The 13,679-nt window shown below is 39.0% G+C and overlaps 1 pseudogene; it reads left to right on the plus strand.

Annotated features, from left to right (window-relative positions):
* Positions 1–7,519: 7,519 nt before the first annotated feature.
* LOC102915370 (sentrin-specific protease 2 pseudogene) lies at positions 7,520–9,256 on the plus strand (annotated as a pseudogene).
* Positions 9,257–13,679: the final 4,423 nt, after the last annotated feature.

The raw sequence follows: 13,679 nt of genomic DNA on the forward strand, positions 1-13,679 counted from the left end.
TTACCAAAAGCATTCTACAGATTCAAAGCAGTTCCATCAAAATCCCACCACAATTCTTCACAGACTTGGAAAGAACAATCCTCAGTGTCATATGGAAACACAATATACCCAGGATAGCTAAAAGAATCCTGTACAATAAAGCAACATCTGTTGGCATCATGATCCCTGACCTCAAGCTCTACTATAGAACTATAGTAATAAAAACAGCTTGTTATTGGCGTAAAAACTGTCATGTGGACCAATGAAATCAAATTGAAGACCCTTACATTAATCTGCACACCTGTGAACATATGATTTTCGACAAAGAAGCCAAAACTGAACAATGGAAAAAAGAAAGCATCTTCAACAAATGGTGCTGGCATAACTGGATGTCAACATGTAGAAGATTGCAAATAGATCCATATCTGTCACCATGCAAAAATCTCAAGTCTAAGTAGATGAAAGACCTCAACATAAATCCAGTTACACTTGAACGCATTGGCACTGGGACTTCCTAAATATAACACCAGTAGCACAGACACAGAGAGCAATGGTTAATAAATGGGACCTCCTGAAACATAGAAGCTTTTGTAGGGCAAAGGACATGGTCAATAAGACAAAACAACAGCCTACAGAATGAGAAAAGATCTTCACCAACCCCACATCTGGCAGAGGGCTGATTTGTAAAATATATAAAGAATTCAAGACACTAGACATCAAAATATTGAACAGTCCAATTAAAAAATGGGCTACATAGCTAAATAAGAATTCTCAACAGAAGAAGCTCAAATGGCTGAAAGACATTTAAGGAATTGCTCAACATCCTTTGTCATCAGGGAAATGCAAATCAAAATGATTCTGAGATACCATCTCACATCTGTCAAAATGACTATGATCAAAAACATTGTTGGAGAGGATGTAGAGCAAGGGGAACACTCCTCCATTGTTGGTGGGAGTGAAAACTTGTACAGCCACTTTGGAAATCAGCATGGTTGTTTTTCTGAAAATTGAGAATCAATTTACCTAAAGACCCAGCTAAACAACTCCTGGCCATATACTCAAGGAATGCTCAATCATACCACAAGGACACTCTATTCATAGCAGCATTATTCATAATAGTTATAACCTGGAAACAACCTAGATGCCCCTCAATTAAAGAATGGATAAAGAAACTGTGGCACATATACACAGTGGAGTACTACTCGGCATTAAAAACAATGATACCATGAAATTTGCAGGCAAATGGGTGGAACTAGAAAATACTATTCAGAGTGAGGTAACCCAGACTCAGAAGGACAAACACGGTATGCACTCTCTCATAAGTGGATACTAGATGTAAAGCAAAGGATAACCAGACTACAACCCACAGCTCCAGAGAATCTAGCTAACAAGGAGGACCCTAAGAGGAACAGATAGATTGCCCAGCGAAAGAGAAATATATGAGATCTATATGAGCAAACTGGGGGTGAGGTGGGGTAATGGAGGGCAAGGAATCGGGAATGAGAACATAAGGGAATGGGAGGTTTGAGCTGGAACAGGGGCAGAAAGGGAGAGCAAGGAAAGAGATACCATGATAAATGAAGAAATGGAGATAGCAAGAAACGGGGTGTTAGGGAAGTTCCCAGGAATCCACAAGGATGACCCCACCTTAGACTACTAGCAATAGTCAAGAGGGTGCCTCAAACTGGCCTACTCCAGTAATCAGATTAGTGAATACTCTAACTCTCATCATAGAGTCTTCATCCAGTGACTGATGGGAGCAGATGCAGAAATTCATGGCCGGGTGCCATGCTGAGCTCCAGGAGTCCAATTGATGAGAGAGAGGAGTGATTCGATGAGCAAGGGACATCAAGATCATGATGGGAAAATATGCAGAAGCGGCCAGCCAAACTAGTGGAAACACATGAACTGTGGACCAATAGCTGTGGAACCACCATGGTTCTGAACTAGGTTCTCTGGATAGGTGAGACAGTTCTTTAGCTTGAACTGTTTAAGGAGCTCCAAGGCAGTGGGATCTGGATCTGTCCCTGGTGAATTAGCAGGCTTTTTGGAGCCCAGTGCCTATGGTGGGACAGCTTGAATGGCCTTGGTACAAGGGGGAGGGGCTTGGACCTGCCTCAACTGAATGTACCAAGCTCTGCTAACTACCCATGGGAGACCTTGTTTGGAGGAGGTAGAAATGGGAAGTGGCTTAAGGGGGGAAACTAAGGGGTGGGAGGAGGTACGAAAGGGGGATCTGAGGTTGGTATGTAAAATGAATAGAAAATTTCTTAATAATAAAATAAATTAAAAATAAAAAAACACAAAAATAAAAGCATCTCTAAGTAGAATTATACAGAAAGTTTGTTGACCTAGTAAAACCTACAATGGGTGCAGAAATACACAGAAGATCCATTGGAAAATCAAGAATAAAATATGAGGGATGTGATTTCCATGAAGTTGAACATCCTTTTAGAGTTGCTAGCAGAACAGCCAGCCAAGGAAATACAATCTTGGAACTAGAAAAAGAGAAACACTGTTCAGCAAGACTTGAACCATGATAATGCAAGAGAAATTACAGAAAAAGTTTTGTGGGTCTAGGGTAGTCCAGAGATTTACCAGTCTGACTCAAGTTTTGGATTTAGTGAATTAGAGGCTTTTTATTAAAAAGAGACTGGTCAGGACAAAACCAGAGTTCTCTATCTAAGGAAAGTCTCAACTATTGTTAACCAAAGGATTATACAGGCCAAAACCAAAAAGTTATAATTTTGGGTAGCCAGATTAATTCATATTCTGTCTGGGTTAGGGCAAGGCTTGCTTTTATAACATATGTCCAGCAGGTACCTCACCCATCCAAGCAAGCAGGCATTTTATACAAAAGAAGAATTTAGCAGTCAATCTGTTTAATCTTATGACCAATTACTTTGTAGGAATAGCTGAGGTACTGAAATATTTTGAAAAAAATCAGCAATTTTTTTTAGGACTAGCCCAACTGTTGCAAAATATTTTACACTGTGTGAAGATGTGTCACTGTGATTGATTTAATATAGAGCTTAATAGCCAATAGTTAGGCAGAAAAGAGAGGCAGGATTTCTGGAGAGAGGACTAGGAATCTACCCATTTGAATTATACCAGAGAGATGTCAATGTAACACAGAGGGAGTTGGACATATAGAATGAAAAAAAAGTAAAAGTCACATGGTAAAATGTAGATTAATAGAAGCAGGTTAATTTAAATTATAAGAGCTAGTGGGACAAGCTAAGGCCGAACTTTCATAATTAATAAGTCTACATGCTGTTATTAGGGAGCTGGTTGGCTATCCCAGGACTTGACCATTGTCCCAATTTTCTCAGTGTCCCCTAAAGATGCCATTGCCCCAGACAACAGGAAGCAGTCTAGAATACATGATACCCATGTTCCCAAGAGGTGGGGTGGGTAGTTTTTGGTCATTTGATGGATTATGGATGTTTATCACCATTTACAGGGGTTAGTTGGAAGTTGTTGGTAATGGTCAGAAAAAGCTTAGCAAGGGAGATTAGATTCAGGGATCTTATTCTGAAAAGAAAAAGGGAAGATAAAGAAATGACAGTATGAAATTATTTTACAGGATTAAAAACAGGGCAGATTATTGAATATGAGTTTAAACTACAAAAGCAACTACTAGTCTTAAATATTTTACATTGGTATGGATTTTTGTATATTGATATAAATTTAAAATTTACAGTTACTTTTATTATACTGTATATATGTTTCTACTGGATTAAGGTATTGTACCTATGCAGTTCATTTAACAATGTAATGTAAATTTCTAGTTCTTGGAAACTATTATTATAAACTATTTAAGATAATTAATAAATAGAGGTTAGTAGTCTTTTATAAGAATCCCAGCACTCGGGAGACAGAGCCAGGTGGATCTCTGTGAGTTCAAGGCCAGGCTGGGCTCTCAAGTGAGTTCCAGGAAAAGGCGCAAAGCTACACAGAGAAACCCTGTCTCGAAAAACCAAAAAAAAAAAAAAAAAAAAGAATCAAACATGTATTCAAGTTAAGTATGCTTTCAAAGTGAAACAGAGACATATTTTAGATAGATAAGTTGTCTTCAAACACTTCAGAGATCTACAGAATATGACATTTAAGATGTTTTAATAACATAAGGTTTTTCATGACAGTGAGACATGTCTGCTCCTGGAAGTACCAATTTACTTCAAAAAAGGATGATGGATATCAAAGAACCTCCATATGGAGTTTGCTTTCAATGTGGCAAAACTAGCCATTAGGAAAGAAACTGTCCTTGCTTTGACTGCTGACAGTATGCTGTCCAAATTGGACAAGAAGGAGACAAAAAGAAAGCAATGGCTAACTTTGCCAAGAAAAGGTAGGACAGTCCTTCGAAATTCCTGCTTCACAAAAAACTGTCAGATATTCTAGGCCTGTAGCATGAAGATAAATGTCCCAATATTGAGTGACTGTCCAGGCAGCCAGGTGTCTTTGCCATTTCTATAGTTTTGGAAGTTGTTTGCTCTGCACTTCCTGTTTACTGAAATAATATATCCTTCTCTGTTCTTTGATGGGGTTGAAGACTAGGTAGTTATAGTTATAGTTTTCCTTGTTACCAAATTCAGAAAAGAAATTTACATAAGAGATATAACGTTTATAAGGCTGAGAAACATAAAATCTTAAGTTGTTTATCTAAGAATGTTTTAAAGTCTAAAAAATATTTCTAGGATGGTAATGCAAGTTATGATAGAAAAAAAGGTCTAGGTATAAAACTTTGGATTCACAAAGATAGATATTATAGTGCTTTCTCCAAATTTGCCAATACAAATGGACTGAATATTGTGAATGCAATTATTATCTGATAATTCTTCTTATTGTATACAGTTATACATGTTAGAATTACAAATTTTCCTTTTAATTAAATAAAAAGGGGGAAATGTTGTGGGATATTTGTACACTGTGTGAAGATGTATTGTTGTGATTGGTGTAATAAAAATCTGAATGGCTAATAGCTAGGCAGCAGATGATATGCAGAATTTCCAGGAGAGAGAGAGAGAGAGAGAGAGAGAGAGAGAGAGAGAGAGAGAGAGAGAGGTGAAAGGGATGAATCTGGGTGCTCGGGAAATGCCAACAGGAGGCAGAAAAAGTTGGACATATGGGACAGAGGAAAAGTAATCAAGCCACATAATGGAACATAGATTAATAGAAGCAGGTTAATTAAGTTATAAGAGCTAGTTAGAAAAAAGCCTAAGCTAAGGTCATGCTTTCATAATTAATAATAAATCTCTGTGTTGTTATTTGAGGGCTAGAGATTTCAATGGGAATGCTTACTACACCCAATTGCACTAGGAAGTAGATCATCTTCAGGAAGCTGACAGGGTATATTTAAGGTAGGAGCAACTTCCTAATGGCTTACACAAGCTAAAAACACCTGCTTTTACAATCCTAGTAGAGTAAATTTATCCTCTAAACAGAATGTTCACCAATACAAAGGGAGCCCAGGAATTAAGTTATTCAGCGATGTAAAGATCAGTGTGGGAATTTGAACTTTTTTCTGCTTGTGAACAAATATCTCCAAGGTGTAATTAGAAAGGGGAGAAAGAAGACTGGTAAGAATAAAGTGACACCTGGTGAAATAAAAATAATAAGAAAGTCAAACCTTTTACAGAAAAGAGTACATTTTTTCCTTACAATAATAAAGCAATGGTATAAACATACTTATACAGTTTGTTAAGTGGTTACATTTCAATGGTAAACATGAACAATATATGTCTCTATTTCTTTGCTCACACTTTTGTGAAAAATCTCTACTTTTTAAAGTAGATGAAAGAGCTGCTCCAGGGGCCAGAGATAATCAGTAGTCAAAGTATTTGTTGTATAATGATTGCGACTGCATTCAGATCCCTGCACCCACTGAAAAATCACACATCTGTAACTCCAGCTCCAATTTAATTCCTCATACTGTCTTCTAGGGATGAGTTCAGGGCTTGTGTTATTGGCAGGACTGTCACCAAGGTAGTGATGTGTCTTTTTCTCAATGAATCCTACTGACAATGCTGAGATTTGATTTACTCTCTTACGGCAGCATACTTATCCTTGGTGTGTTGGTACCTGTTGTGCAACAGTTTCCTCCAAGATTGAAACATTCCACCCTGATGGGAAGCTCCTTAAGTGGGAAGTCAAACAACTCAAAAGAGCTCAGAAATTCCCTGAAACTGACAAGATTCACTAGAACCCTCCTTGCCAGAATAAGCAATAAAAAAGGAAGCTGAGCAGAAAGGAAGACTCTCCGAAGAGCCAACCTAAGACCAGCTACCTGGAAGAAGCAGAAGCCAACCAGCTGCTTGAAAGAGGTTTGGATCAACTGAGGCACCCAGAAATAACACTCTCCAGCCTGTTGAGTAGCCTGCAGGGTGTACAGGGTTTCCAGGTTCCCAGCTTTTGTGAGCTGTCACTCATGCTGAGGGTGGGCTATGATGATGACCTGTCTTTGAGTCATTTCTGCTCCTGTAAAAAACCCCTCAACCATATTACTGTAAGCAACTGAAATAAAACTTATTTGTTCAACAAGTTGGACTTTGGTGGTATCTGTAATTTGATCTATCCTGGGTTCTCTATCTGGGGAGAGTAGACATGTGTTTCATTTCCACATTAAAAGTTTTGTCACACAACAGTACCTACTGGGTTTTATAACTGTAAAATTCTTTTTTCTTTGCAATTAGTAAGCATACATGAGGAGCCATTTAAAAGGTCAATTATATTTTGTTTTCTATTATTGACCCTGATGGACAATTTCCTAAAAAAATGTACTAATCAGGACAAGCTAGATTATTCTGAGAGGATCTATGTAACCCTGTGCTCTCCAGAAGTGAACTTAGATGTGTATGATTAGTTTGTAGCACTCTAACCCTGTCTTCCAACTCCTGGACTGACATGGGGGTGAGCAGACCTGCCACCCTCCAAAGAACATTGATTTACGTCCTTTCAGGTCACATCACAATCAGCCATGGAACCTTGAAGGCTGTGGGTAGGGCAACCTCTGAGTCACACATCACTTGTGAGGGTTGCCTCTGATGTGTTATTTGCATGGTTAAGGCCTGGTGTCTTACAGTGGCTAGGAAAATTCATCCAATTTCAAAGTTCTGGGTCTTTAGCTGGTTACTGAGCCCTTGCAGGATCCTTCTGAAGAAGTAATCCTAGAATGCCACGGGGTTTCCCACAGTGGACCCTGGTGAACTGCCAACATTTGGTTATTGACAATTAATTGGTTCCCATTTCCAGCTCAATTGGCTTTGTACTCTGACTGACCTGACATCCAAAGTCAACTCTTGTTTATAAAGGAAATCTATTCAAAGCTCTTCATCCTATGGACTGATAGGTTTCTGACCTTGAGCCAACTTGTGGATTACACCATTACTGGAATAAGTAATACTTCAGATATCAGTGTGACAATAGCCCAGGAATACCCAGCCAGAATCAGGCAGACAGTTGCATTTATTTGGAAATAGGAAGGGTATACCATACCAGGGAGCCAGCTCCCAGCAAAAGCAAATCCAGAAGTGAGTCCATGTGGCAATCTAAACAGTGTAGGATGGAGATGGAGCCTGAAGCTTCTGGGTAAGGTCAAAAAGGAAAATACCAGGATAAAGGTGGGACAGAGATCGAGTTTGAAGCTTTGAGACAAGGTAAAAAAACTGAAAAGCAAGAATGAGGGTGGAACAGGTTTGGAGATTGAAGAGCCCAGCAAAACTCAGAAGAGGATACCTCAGGAACAGCAAGACCTAGAGCTTCAAAGTCAACAGCCATGCAAGGATGAGGTACGGGAACCCCATCAAGAAAGTCTAAGACAACTAAAGCCCCTAGAGTGGGCCACAAGTCCACAGGAGCAGGCTGTAACTGTGAGAAAGTCTGGGGATGGCGGCAAGGGTCACAAGAGGCCCTCTTGCCTCATGGAGGAATATGCTGAAAACCACCAAAGGCAAAAGTGCCAAAGGCTACTACAGTACCTTTCTCCCAGTGATTGTATAAAATCTGGCCAACAGAGCGCTCACACAACCCTGGTGGACACCTTGAAGATCAAAGGTTGTGTGGAAGGGCACAGTCATGGATCCAGAACAACTCAGTGTGATCCTAAACAATCTACTGTTGTTACCACAAAGGAATGTATCTCACCAGACAAAAAAAGTGAAGATGTGTACAGAGAACTCTTCTGATACATGGAAGAACAGTGCCGTAAACCTTGAAGGAAGAAGAGGACACGACGTGGAGCCTGACTTGCTAAGAGCAGAGGCTCAAGTCTTCCTGCATAGTGGTAGCAGTAGGTCACTCCCCAACAAGATGCCAGTAGTTATAGCAGAGAAAAAGCCTGCTGTAGACCAAGAAAAGGTCAGAAGAATGGATGAAGTCCTTAATGTTACAGAGGACATGGAAAAGGAAATAAAAAAGGCACTAGGTCCAGGACCCCAGAAGGAAATCTTAACTAGTGCATTCAAATTGCATATTACTCGAGGAGATATCCACACACTAAAGAATGGTGAGTGGCTCAATGATGAGGTCATCAATTTTTACATGAATCTTCTGGTTGAGAGAAATAACAAAAAAGGGTACCCAGCTCTTCATGTGTTCAGCACTTTCTTTTATCCTAAACTAAAGCATGGTGGCTACTGTTCTGTTAAACGATGGACTCGAGGAATAAAACTGTTTGAAAAAGAAATTATTCTAGTACCTATTCACCAAAAGGTACATTGGAGCCTGATAGTAATCGACCTAAGAAAACAGAGTAGCATATACCTCGATTCAATGGGACAGACAGGGCAGAGTATTTGTGAGACCATCTTTGAATATTTACAAAGTGAGAGCAAAACTCGAAGGAACATTGAGCTGGACCCTTTGGAGTGGAAAAGATACAGTATGACATCAAAGGAAATTCCTCAACAACTCAATGGGAGTGACTGTGGAATTTTTACTTATAAATATGCAGATTACATTTCTAGAGACCAACCACTTACCTTTTCTCAACAACACATGCCCATCTTTAGGAAGAGGATGGTGTGGGAAATCTTGCATAGTCACTTACTGTAACAACATCCACCTGGTTGCTATGGCACCCTGCACTTTTCCATTGATGTTTCTATATACCTCAAGCAAGATGCGTTGAAAAGATTCAAAACAGATTCTGAGCTGCCTGACATGGAGGAAGCCCACTCTCTTCAATGTAGTCCTGACCTGGGGAGTCCTGCCCAGGGCCATCTATAGGCTGCAAGTAACTACTGCAAGCTTAGAAACCGCTGTTCAACCCACCCAAGAACACATGTTCAAACAACACTGTTTTAATGTTGAATTTAGTTTCTGAATTGGTTTAATGTTGGATTTAGTTTATGAATTTTTTTGTCTTCTTCCCCCACCAATGACTGTTTATGTTTTCATTCACTCATTTGCAAACCTTGGCAGTTGTCATTTTACAATATTCTCTAGTTGCCAACTCTGTTCCTTGTTTGAACTGTTTATTCTCGAAAAGAATGCCCATCACAATGTCCTTGTTGCTTAAGATCAGGAGGGATCTCAGCAAGAAGAGGCAGGAAGTGTTGACTAGCATCTCTAATGATGGAGTTTTATCTGTTAAACTGAAGCTGGAAGTATTTTTTAAAGCTTGAAAATAGTACAAGAAAGACAATGAACTGCACAGACTGATGCTTTCCTGACCCATCATACTCTACTGGACTTGTATAGGATGCAGAACTGTTGAGAAAAGCATCATGCTTATTTAAAGACACATTCTTTCCCAGAATTAAGGAGACTTACCTTAGTTTTTGGAAGTGGATTAGAAGTAACTATAATGGTAAATATCTATTATTATCCCAGGTCTCATTGAATCCAAACCTTAGCTTTGCTATATTGAATTATTTGGAAAGTTTGATTCAACTTAAAGTTATGTTTTTTACTAAATTCATTAGATTAATATTGCTGTGTCCCATTCCCACTGTACAAGTGGGGATTTAGGGTTGATAATGCTCATTATACAATAATCCATTTTACATGTGATAAATTGTATTTAACTTTTCTGTTCATTATATTATAGTTGTGTTTATGCAATTTTTATTTAATAAAGTTTAAAATTGTTCAGAAAATATTTTGCAAAAATAGTGGATAATTTTCTTGCTATACACCACCAACTAAAGTTAAAACAATATTAGATAAACAATTTAAGCAGACCTATAATCCCAAGAAAAATAGAAGCAGTAATTAAATGTCTACCAAGAAAATAAAACAAAACAAAAGAAAAATAACCAGGATGAGATGGTTTTAGCATAGATTTCTACAAGACTTTTCAAGAAGAGTTAATGACAATACTCCTCAAATTATACCACAAAATAAAAACATAAAGAGCATTGCCCAATTTTTTTTTAAGGGGCCACAGTTATCCTGATATTGAAACCACATAAACATTCAACAAAGAATGAGAACCACAGGCAAATTTACCTCATTAACTTTTTATGCAGACAAATAGTTTTTCAAGGCTAAGAACTATTTCAAAGCCCTCTGTCTAGAGGATAGCTGATATGCTTGGACAAAGTCTGTCTGGGAATGGCATGAACCTTTGTTTTCTTATCCTATGATCCAATTAATCTTCCCCGATTGATGATACTGCTGGAGAGGAGACATAGAAAGTTGAATCCCCTTTCGGAAGATAGAACCTTATGCAAAGAATGCTTTTTCTCTGCTTCAAGGAAGGAGGACATGAGATAGGAAGGGATTAGAAGGTCAGAGAGAGAGAGAGAGAGAGAGAGAGAGAGAGAGAGAGAGAGAGAGAGAGAGAGAGAGAGAGAGAGAGAGAGAGAGACAGGCCTTGGTTCTACATTAGTTCAAAGAGATCAGCATACCAAAGTGCAATGCTGTGGAGCACTGTTTGTTTGTTTGTTATGTCTCAACAAAATTCAGAGTCATTGCGTGAAGTCTGCATTCTGTGCAAGCACAGAACAAAAAGTTCAATGACTAATTACTTACAACCTCAGGCTAAGAAGTGGAATATTATTCTCAGCTGGGATAGAACAAAATGTATCTGGGGTATACAGGGGTATTCAAAAGTCTAAGGTAAAAAACAAAACTAATTTTTGTCAATACATACCACATGCTTTATTTGTATTGCTTAATTTAATCCTCATCAAAATCTGAGAGTTATTACTATTTCACCGTTCTAGAAACTGAGGCACTGAGGCCGAACAATGAGGTCTGATCACATGACTAATAAACAGTATAGTTGAGATTAACCTTCAGGGTATCTGAGTGCTTCCAGGCCCCAAATGGGTCCTCATTATTTCTGTGGTGAGATGGAACTAAAAGTTGCTAATACAATTCATTTTAAACTCACCAATTTTGGGCTGGGCGGTGGTGGTGCACGCTTTTAATCCCAGCACTCGGGAGGCAGAGCCAGGCGGATTTCTGTGAGTTCAAGGCCAGCCTGGGCTACCAAGTGAGTTCCAGGAAAGGCGCAAAGCTACACAGAGAAACCTTGTCTCGAAAAAAACAAAAAACAAAAAACAAAACAAAACCAACCAAACCAAAAAAAAAACAACTCACCAATTTTATTAGAATGAATTGATAATATTCATATATATGTATATATAAAAGAGTCCATATGTTCCTTGACAATAAGGAAGTTAGATCATTTGCATGTATATTCCTCTACTGCTGAATAGCTTGAATTCCAAAGAATCATTTTCCTGTTATTCTTGTATGCAAAGCTCCATTATTTAAATGAAGAATTGTTTTTCTGATATGTAGTTATTATGCATTTATTAAATCTTGTATAGGGAAGTTTAAATGATACATTTTTTACTTATGAGACTTCAGAATTAGGAGGTATCACGAGTACAGAGGAGCTGGAAAATCTTAAATACAATAAAAGAGATAAAAATAACACAGCAAGAGTTGGTCAGGAAAGGAAGCTGACACACAGTTCCCTTCAGAGGATGATGTAGTTTGTGATGAGAAAGGGACTCATGGCTGTGCTCAGCCTCACGCTGGAAAGAAGAGCATTAGACAGACAAAATGCAACATTGAGATCTAAATATGGTGGAGATTTAGTGTGAAGAAGAGTTCTCCCTTGAAAACCTGGAGATGAGCTAGATTAAGACTGAGAATCAGGGAAAGGGAAATAGAGAGCTTAGCCACCATGAGAGGGATGATGGTGGGGTAGGGAGCAGAGTAGCCTCTTCAGAGAACTTCCCTAAGAAAAATCCCTGGAGTCTCCGGACCATTCCCCAGAAGACATGAAGAATCTGACCTTTCTTAACCTAGCAGGGGTAGCAGGAAGTTTCCTTCCGTATTGTGTAGATCAGCATAGCTTGTACGACAAAGAGCACAGAGGAGTCAGGTATCAAGTCGTCCAGCCTGCTCTGGAGTGTGGTTGATATCCACCCCCAACCCCACTGAAGAAAATTGCGTTTTCCTTTCCCAGCAGCTATCAGTTGAGAGAAGCTTCTTGGTGTCCACTTCCTCTTTTCTGTGATTTTTGTCTGGCTTGAACATATGCAGGTCCCGTGCATACTATCAGAGTGCTTCTTACCTCTGTTCCAGAGAGAGCTGCTCAGGAGCGGCTTGATTCAGGCTGTGGGACTTGGCCTGAGGGTGCAGGACTGCTCTAACAGAAAGGATTTGAGGTTAAAGGAAAGACCTTGATTCAAAGAACCCAAGGAGGGATCAAATTGAGAGGGATATTCATTACCCCCAATGGAAATCTTGTTTAGATTGGGAGCCAATAGTTGACCAATTAGAAGATATTTTTTTAAAGAACCCATTACCCATTCAAGTATGTTTGTTTAAGATACATTGGCATGAGCTCCCATCATTCTGTTCTCATGTAGTTTATGTTGTTATTGAGGAAAGAAAAGTAAGGCTCTGAAAAGGAGACACATGATGCTGACCAGTAAGTAGTCTGAGAGTTTGAGAAAATAGTGCCCCACCCACCCACCCACCCACTTTCTTTTTATCATCTTTTTCTGCTTTGTCGAGATCTTTTTTGTTTTTTGTTTTTGTTTGTTTGTTTTGTTTTTAAAGCTATTGTCTTTTGCTTGGAAATACCCCCTAGTAGAATTGGGACATTTTTTTGGAAACCTGCAGAGACAAGTCCTAGCTTAGATGAATTTTTCTAAGCACTGCTTTGTTTAGCTGTTTCAGTGACTATCTCCCATGGCTGGATAGATGCACAGAATGCAAATAACTCCAAACAGCGCTTGATTAAATGCATCATCAGGCAAGGTGCCCCTGGGAACCGTATGCAACATTTTAGTGCTTTTCAAGGAGGTTGTTTCTCATTGTATAGATGTTTCTGAGTGGATAAATAATCTAGGATTCCAATGCCAAAGGCTAATTGCCCTGGCTTGGGAAAAGCCCGTATTTCCCCCTCTAAGCAGCAGGAATTATATTGATAGGCTTGCATGTTTCTCTGGCTGAAAACCAAGGACCCCCATTTCAGGATGATGGGAAAGTTGCAGGGTGAAGTTTTCTCACAGAATTCACCACTGACTAAAAAGTGAAATTGCTACAATGAATAATCATCTTTCCTTCTGAAATCTTAATTGGGTTGGCAACAGGGTAATTACCAGAATGGGAGAGCAACCCAAGATGTTGAATGAAGGACAAATTTCTTTAGCTATTTGTAGACAGGCTCAAAAAAAAAAAAAAAAGTCGTTTTCTAAAAGCCTTAACCACCATTGAACTCATTTGAG

Source organism: Peromyscus maniculatus, chromosome 15 (genome assembly GCF_049852395.1).
Source record: "Peromyscus maniculatus bairdii isolate BWxNUB_F1_BW_parent chromosome 15, HU_Pman_BW_mat_3.1, whole genome shotgun sequence".
Lineage (NCBI taxonomy): Eukaryota > Metazoa > Chordata > Mammalia > Rodentia > Cricetidae > Peromyscus > Peromyscus maniculatus.